At 44.0% G+C, this 8,550-nt stretch overlaps 1 pseudogene; it reads left to right on the plus strand.

The window, feature by feature from the left end:
- Window positions 1-421: 421 nt before the first annotated feature.
- Window positions 422-1,558, plus strand: LOC146175786 (iris pseudogene; annotated as a pseudogene).
- Window positions 1,559-8,550: the final 6,992 nt, after the last annotated feature.

The raw sequence follows: 8,550 nt of genomic DNA on the forward strand, positions 1-8,550 counted from the left end.
TTCGCAGTCACTGGCATTGCCGTTTTTCATTTACAACCCCTTAACGCCTACTTCTGGAAAAGAGCACGGAAACACATACATCTTTTATTGAATAAATGCAAACAAATTTCCTCTTCCAGAAAATGTGTAACACAATTTTCGCATGATCTAATAATCTTCCTTGGATAAACCACTCAACTAAAGTTCTAATACTACGCCTCCATAACTGCGACTGATTTCTTAGCTTCCCAGTCCATAAAAAGAATGTGTAGCCAGTTTTTTTTTATGTTTACTGTGTACCCAGTGATACTACTTGATTGTCTTCAAGTTAGGCGCCTCTCGAGTCTTCCAAATGTAACTGGCCGCTTCAGAAAGCCCACGAATTTGAAATTATATAGCTTAAGCCCTGTACTCTCATCTATTTTTCAGAATCGCTCGAGTCATGTGGGAGCCACAGCTTGGTTACCTGTTGTACCGGTTTTGCATAGACTTCTACATTATAATGTCTTCCAAAAACAAGAATGATAACATCGTGTGGTCCCCTTTTAGTGTCGCCACTTCGCTTTCCATGGTCTTCGCTGGAGCGCGAGAATACACAGCCTTCGAAGTGGCCTCCGTGCTAGGGATCGAAAGAAACGCTGACGGAGTGCACGCCGAGTTCGCAGAGCTTATGAAAGGTTTGACAAGCGACGACGCACGATTCCACATAGTCAACGCGTTCTACAGTGGAGAACAGTTTCCGGTCAGGATAGAGTACGTGGAGCTGCTTGAGCGTTATTACAAGGCCACCATCAAGTCGGTCAACTTCCAGCGCAACTACGAAGCGGTCAGGCACGAAGCAAACCAGTGGATCTCCAACCAGACCGAGTCCAAGATCCAAAATCTGCTTGGCCCTGGAACTGTTAATGCCGAAACTTTGTTCATACTGATCAACGCTATCTACTTCAAGGCCACTTGGCAGTCTAGTTTCGATCCGAAAGATACGAGACAGGCCGACTTCCACCTCGACTCGGAGAACCGGATCAAGGTCGACATGATGCAACAGGAGTCCAGTTTCAAGGTTGGCCGTTCCGACGAGCTGCACTGCACAGCCGTCGAGATGCCCTACAAAGCAGAAAAGTTCTCCATGATAATTCTACTCCCGGATAAAGTCCGAGGATTATCTTTCCTCGAAAAGAAGCTATCGGAGAGAAGTCTCGGTTCAGTTCTGGATACGCTGGCAATGCGGCCTCAGGTGCAGCTTTCGCTTCCAAAGTTTAAGGTCGAGTGGAAGGTTGAGGTGAAGGATGTGCTGAAAGTACTCGGAGTTCACGACCTATTCGACGATAACTATGCTAACTTGTCGGGAATCTTCAAGTACGGCTCTGTGGCAGTCTCCGCCATCATCCACCAAGCGTTAGTGGAAGTGAATGAGAACGGTACGGAGGCCGCTGCAGCTACCGCGGTTATTGGAGCTGATGCGTCCGCTCCCGACAATAATGAGGTCATAAATTTTGTTGTAGATCATCCTTTCATGTTTCTTATCAGGGCAATCCAAGAAGACATGATCCTGTTTATGGGATCGATACGCAAACTTTAGGAGATGGGGTTGTCAAGATAGAAATGAGTAAGCGGGCATATTTAGGTGTGTGCACCAAATTAAATATATTTTATTCAGTGTTCACAAAAGGTAGATTGATTAGTTAAAAACGCGTTAGTATAAGGAAAAAAAAGTACATATAATCGAGCAAGATAAGGCAAGGGAAAAATGTGCTGATATTGAACGATATTACAATGGGTACCGGCTATTGGTAAGCTCACAACTCAGCGCATAGAGCTCTTAAAAGTAACGACTCCTATCATGTTATTTTTTGTTGTCTTCTGAGTTCGTGATTACTCCACAATACCGCAATAAACATGTCAATAATATAGGTGTTATCACGTCTTCCCGTCTTCGTTTATTATTTTATGCTTTATGCCCTATAAGATGTCACTGACTTGATGCAAATACAAATGAATAAAGCCATGAAGACAGAACATGTCTCCTCGCAACCAGAACTCTCTAACTGGACAACGTTTAATTAATATAAACTAGGGAGACTTCAGAACCCGATATTATTTCAATAGATAGTTTTTTTTTTAATATTATTTTTCAACTTTTTTTTTAGTACGTGACTGTACGAAGCGCATTGAATAGCTACTAGAAAGAAAGAAAAGAACGAAGTGCAATAATCATTTTCATTAGAGAAGGATGGGAAAATAATTACATTGTCTGACAACAAAATTAACGGAAAAAAACCGCAGTGTGGTTATTAATGCCAGGACATTGAGTTTGTCTGTCATTAACAGCAAGTAGAAGTAGGTAATCGATGCGACCTACAACTTCTGAATGTGCATTTAATATCGTGTAACTATGGCATATTGTATCAGGTGTCTTCACCATACGCTTTCTCTAAGAGTTTTCAGGACATTGCCCTGCTGGAATCTTTGAGGTACAAAGCCGACTATGTAACCTTAGTATCCGGGATTCCTACAGCCAAGTTATGATGCAAAACTCAGTCTGATTTCACATGGCCGGGAAAATACAAATAAGTGCATGTCGAATTATAAAGTTGTCAACATCAAAAACGTTCTTTACTGAAAAAAAAAACGAAAAAGAAACATCAGTAATTGGCCGTTTTGAATGACAAAATACTGTGGAACCAGCTCCGCCAAACGGCGTAAACTGACCGCACACAGCCATCGTAACCAAAACATGCTCTCTACGGCTCTCAGGGTACCATGATGCTTCTTTTATACCATGTCGACTTACACGCACAGACGACAGGCTCCGCGATGACATGACTTCTGGAGGTACGGTATGCTGTCTGTGCCCACGTAACGAAAGCAAACTGGAAAAGGATAGAGAGAAAAACTGTAACGTGAAAAGGAGTGCTTTTGTATTCCGCGCAACGGGTTGCGAGATTTCATTTCCGAGCGGCTATATGATATAAGTCGTGTCTCGTTAATATAGACACTTTGGCTTGCGCACAAAACTGTCCATGAAGCGAGTTGTCCGTAGTAACGAATCGGATATTTTCTTCTTAAAACAAAAACAAAACAACAACAACAACAACAACAAGACCGTTAAGGATAAGGTCTGCTTTAGAACATAATGTAGGCCAGCGAAGTTGGTATTAGGAGCTACAAGAACATTATCCGAATCACCGTTATGCTTCAAATGCGATGCCATTCAAACGTATTGTGATGCAGTTGCATGTTGTTATGGATGGCGTTTCATTAATACATTACTTGACTTCTACTCTTCATCTCCCACGAACCCCTGCTACGTATCAGCATTCAGTCGGCTGAAAGTTGCTGAATCCAACTCTCTACAAGGCACAAGCTGCTGTTAGAGTTTTGTTCAAGCTAATTCATGGAATGCAAAAAAAAAAAAAAACAAAAAAAACATAACATGCATCGACTGCGCAACTTCGCAGTTTGGAATATGAAACCACAAGCGAAAAGGGTGGTCAATCAGTGATTGACACTACGTTCATGTGACGCCTGTCAACATAATCTAGAAGAGAAAATATCTTTTGAAGCAGTGTACCGATTTGGTTTTCATACCGGTTCATATTAACGCGACAAAAATACATGGACCTTCATGATATCTGTGCATTTTCTCTTTGTCCATAGTCCGCACAGCGAGTTTCCATATTAACGTGACGTAAATGCATGGAGGAAATTTGGTCCCGACCGCCGGCGGCTGCGTTTCGATGCAGGCGAAATGAAGAGGAATCCGAGTGCTGTGCGATGCCAGTGCACGTTAATTTTCTCTAGGTGATCGAAAATACCCGTAGCCATCCACTACCACCCCTTTTTCTCTCTCCTCTGTCATGTTCACCTTCCTCGCTTTTCGACAAGCCAGGCACCCGTGTGCTGTGCGATGTCAGTGCACGTTAAAGAACCTCAGGTGGCCGAAATTTTTCTGAAGTCCTCTCTACGGCGTCTCTCATAGACTGCGTCACAAATTTGGGACGTTAAACCCAGTAGACCAACCTAAACCAAACATTTCCTTTACGGCGCGGCTCATGTGTCCACAGAAAAAAAAAATGAAACTGATTCTGCGAGTTTCCTTTTCTGTAAACTCTTCTTCTTCTTCCTTCTTCTTCTTCTTATTATTATTATTATTATTGTTATTATTAAAGAAAATTACAAGAAAAAAACCGTAGATTGAAAAGGAACTAGAGACCAGATTGCCAACCTTCGCTGGATCATGGAAAAAAGAGTTCCAGAAACCCATCTACTTCTGCTTTATTGACTATGTGAAAGCGTTTGACTGCGTAGATCACAGCAGATTGTGGCAAGCTCTTCAAGAGATGGGAGTTCCGATTCACCTCATCTGTCTCCTCAAGAATCTGTATGAAGGGCAAGAGGCCACAGTCAGAACAGGACATGGTCTTATTGATTGGTTTCCGATTGAGAAAAGAGTGAGATAAGGCTGCATACTGTCGCCCTGCCTATTTAACTTATATGCTGAGTGCATCATGAGGAAGGCTGGTCTAGACGAGTCTTCAGCTGGAGTGAAGATTGCTAGAAACGTATTAATAACCTTAGATATGCGGATGATACCACTGTAATGGCAGAGAGTGAAGTGGAACTCAAGAGACTTCTGATGCGCGTACAAGAAGAGAGTGAGAAATTTGGGCTTAAAGTGAACATTAAAAAGATAAAGATCATGGCGTCTTGCCCTATCAAGTCCTGGACCATCAAGGGACAAGAAGTGGAAGCTGTGACAGATTTTCTCTTCTTGGTTCCCAAGATTACCCCGGATAGAGACTGCAGCCATGAAATTAGGAGACGCCTGTTTTTGGGAAAGAGAGCCATGGCTAGCCTTGACCTCCTAGTAAAGAGCAGAGACATTAGGCTGCCAACCAAGATCCGTATAACTCGTGCTATGGTCTTTCCAGTTGTGATGTATGGATGCGAGAGTTGAACAGTGAAGAAGTCTGACCGCCGAAGAATAGACGCTTTTGAATTGTGGTGCGGGCGGAGACTCTTGAGAGTTCCTTGGACTGCCAGAAGATCAAATCAGTCGATATTGTCGACCATAAACCCTGACTGCTCATTGGAGGGTCAAATTCTAAAGTTAAAGCTCAGCTACTTTGGTCATCTGATGAGAAGAGAGGAGTCGCTGGAGAAAGATTTGATGTTGGGAAAGGTTGAGGGTCACCGGGGAAGGGGTAGGCAGTGAACGCGATGGTTAGATGGCATTCTCGAGGCACTGCAGATGAAGTTATGTGATGTGAGGAAGATATAGTGAGAGACCGGAAAGCGTGGCGTGGTATGGTCCATAGGGTCACAAAGAGTCGGACACGACTGAACGACTGAACTGAACTGAAGGCGATTCACCAGGTCGAAGGCCACAGGAAAATCACCATAGGCCCACCCTTTCTCTGTTTGACCCAAATAGCTATTGTGGTTTATGTGGCGAACAACGGGCTCGGAATGTTCAAATTGCATTTTGGGTTTCTACAGAGCATGGAGGCCCAGGAGCATAATTAAATGATGCGAACACTTCATTGAAAGTGTTGTCTGGTTTCGATAGGTGTATCGAGCGTTGCCATACGCCTCAATGGGCTTGATGATATGGCATCACTGAAATGATTTTCAAAGCCTCTGGTAACTGTACTGTTCAAAATGGTCTCCCTAAGATCCTGAGCACATTTAGCTCTCCTATAAACATCCGAATGAACTTATACACGCCTCCGGGGACCTCTGGTCGCAACTGCATTTACTGGACATAGGCTCAAGATGTTTTGCTTGGCTGTAGGTCGAGTCAAAGACACATTTTCAATGCGCTTCACTTGGTGTTCAGGGTCATCGGGGAAAAAAAATCAAGACAAAAACCAAAGTTTTTGCCCATGTTGGAAATTTTTGGAAAAGTGGAAATTTTAAGAGGCGAATAAATGAGCATGCTAATGATGTTAGCTTAAAAAAACCGGACCTTATCCTATTGCGGAACAGTCCGTGCAGCAAAATGTGCTAGCAGCTTATAAGAAGCTACTTTCTTCTATGCGCTCAAATAGGGAGCTTAGCCCGTAACCAGGATCATTCAAACAACTAGCCGCGGTCACAGTCCTAACGCTGTAAATTTAACCGAAATATACGCAGGCTTTTTATGTCCTTCCCCATGCAGCACTTTCGAATTCCGAATCCTTTTATATCGCATGAACAGACTTTCATCATGCAAATTTAATAGCCAACGTTTTGAGTGGCGTTGCAGATGGTCAGCTGTTAAGAAGATAATACGAGGCACACAAGCACGGGAACAATATAAGGCCATCCAGCCATAAGGTGCTCTTCTGACCCAACGGTTCGCCGCACAAGTCTTCGATGCTAGTAGGCCGCACCAGACTTTTAGCCTTCAGGCTCATCGTAGGTGTGTTGGTTTAAGCATGTTTACGCTTTTGAACGAGTATAGCATGCAGCGCGACGTCGACGCGGGATTGAGGGACAATTAATGTAACTAGGACGCCTCTAAACAGCTGTGAGCAGCGTGAATAAAGTCTCTCTCTCGTTTAGTCGATTCAGTGTCTACGCGGCCGAGTGCCTAATGTCATAATTCTGCAGGGCATATTTATGTACTAGACATGATGAAAAGCTTCGCTTAACAAAACGCCTTGCGGGGTAGGTAATGATCTGTGTGTTGTTTTTTTTTCATGAAATATTTTCGGAGCTGTAACTTAGGTAAGTACACTGGAGAATACAACACAGTTCAGGAGTACAATACAATACAGTAAGTTTGAATACGCACATCGGCACAAACTGCCGGCGCTTTTATCTCAACTACCCCTGACGAGAGCATCATCGCAGTCAACTCGCTCAGATGGCTGATTGCTTTCTTCGGTGCTGCCTGAGCACTACCGGTAGGCGTCACCTTCGCGAGCGTGCTGCTCTTCTTGCTCTTGTCGGCCTGCTCCGAAAGGGGTCGATTTTCAGCAGCGGCACCCTAACTTGGCACACGAAGCAGCCGGTCTTTTTGCATTGTTGGTCGCACGTTTCGCTGCGTGTTAGAGCGGTGTCACCAGCTGCCACGCACCTTGACATTTACCCTTCGCATCATCACACTGTCGAGCTCGCGCGAAAGCTCTTTAGGTGTGAGTCAATTTTCAACTTCGCACAGATTAATGTGCTCTAGTCCATGAGCTCTGCTTAACGCTGTTTTAAATGCAGGCTAATATTATGAGCGAACAAATGTTTTTCTCGATTTCCTTATCTGGAGATAACTTTCTAAGTACCCATGTGTAATGAGCGAAGTACAGCCCACTCTTCGTGCATCCATTTAAGGACTTCTCAGGCTGCTCAAACCACTGTGCCGAGGTCAGATTAAGCTTGTTGAACACTGCCGCCTTCGTATCGTCAGAACTGTCGCACTCGTCTTCCTTTAGTTGGCGCAGAATGTACTACCTTACGTGTTCGGTCAACGCTGACATGGTGCCGTGCACAAAACTATCATTCACATGTTACGGATTCTTCGGGTACGGGCAGCACCAGTAGATTCTCTAACACGTAGTAAATCTGTACCGCAGCAACAGGTGCAAGCATACTAATGGAGTGAAGCTCATTCACTCTAATCGCACAAGGCGGGAAAAAACGAAAGTATCATTTGACACATTGTGCGAAAACAAAATGGTTGATGTCCTTGGCCGGAACAGTATCTTTGCCATGTTCACTGTGGTCTGAATCCGCATCGGTCAGTTAATGACACTGATGAGTCCGATTAACTCATCCACCTCCATACCTATATTTTGGTCGCTTTTAACGTTTCGATTTTGTCTTTTGCCTTCTTGTTCATCTGCCTACTTTTCGCAGAACTGCCTCAAGAAATCTTAGCTCATATGTATGCTCTAGTCACCTTTTTACGATTGCGATCCTTCATATTCGAAGCAGGAACGTCGATAATATCACTCATCAACAACTTACTCTATGCGCAACTAATGCTTTTCTTGCTCAAATCTGGCGCAGAAATTTTAAACAGAAGTTTGGAATTTCTTAAGCAATGCACTTTGTTTTTTTTTTCTCTTCCAGAACCAGGCAAATCATGCCAGGAACGAGACTCGGATACCAATTATTCAATATTTCTTTAGAACTCTACATACATTTTGCCTACGAAAATTCAAGCCAAAACATCGCCTATTCCCCTTTCAGCATCGCCACCGCGTTGTCGATGATCCTCGCTGGTGGGCGGGGCAACACTGCCGATGAACTGTCCGACGCACTCCACGTCGAGGAAGGCGATGAGAACGTGGAAAGATTCTCTAAAGCTTCGTGCGGCCTCTCAACCAGAAGCACCATCTTCCACATAGCGAACAGATTGTACAGTTCTCGTCAGTTCCCTCCTAGGAAAGAGTATGTGGCACTTCTGGAAGAGTTCTACAGGAGCACCATAAACTCTGTTGACTTCGCGTGGAACCACGAGGCCGTCAGGCAAGAAGCCAACGATTGGGTACCCAAGGAAACACAGCACAAAATTAACAATATTCTTCCCTCGGGCAGCGTCAATAGTGAAACCACATTTATTTTGATTAACACGATTTACTTCAAGGC

Source organism: Amblyomma maculatum, chromosome 10 (genome assembly GCF_055883805.1).
Source record: "Amblyomma maculatum isolate TAMU_Amacu chromosome 10, ASM5588380v1, whole genome shotgun sequence".
In the NCBI taxonomy this organism is placed as follows: domain Eukaryota; kingdom Metazoa; phylum Arthropoda; class Arachnida; order Ixodida; family Ixodidae; genus Amblyomma; species Amblyomma maculatum.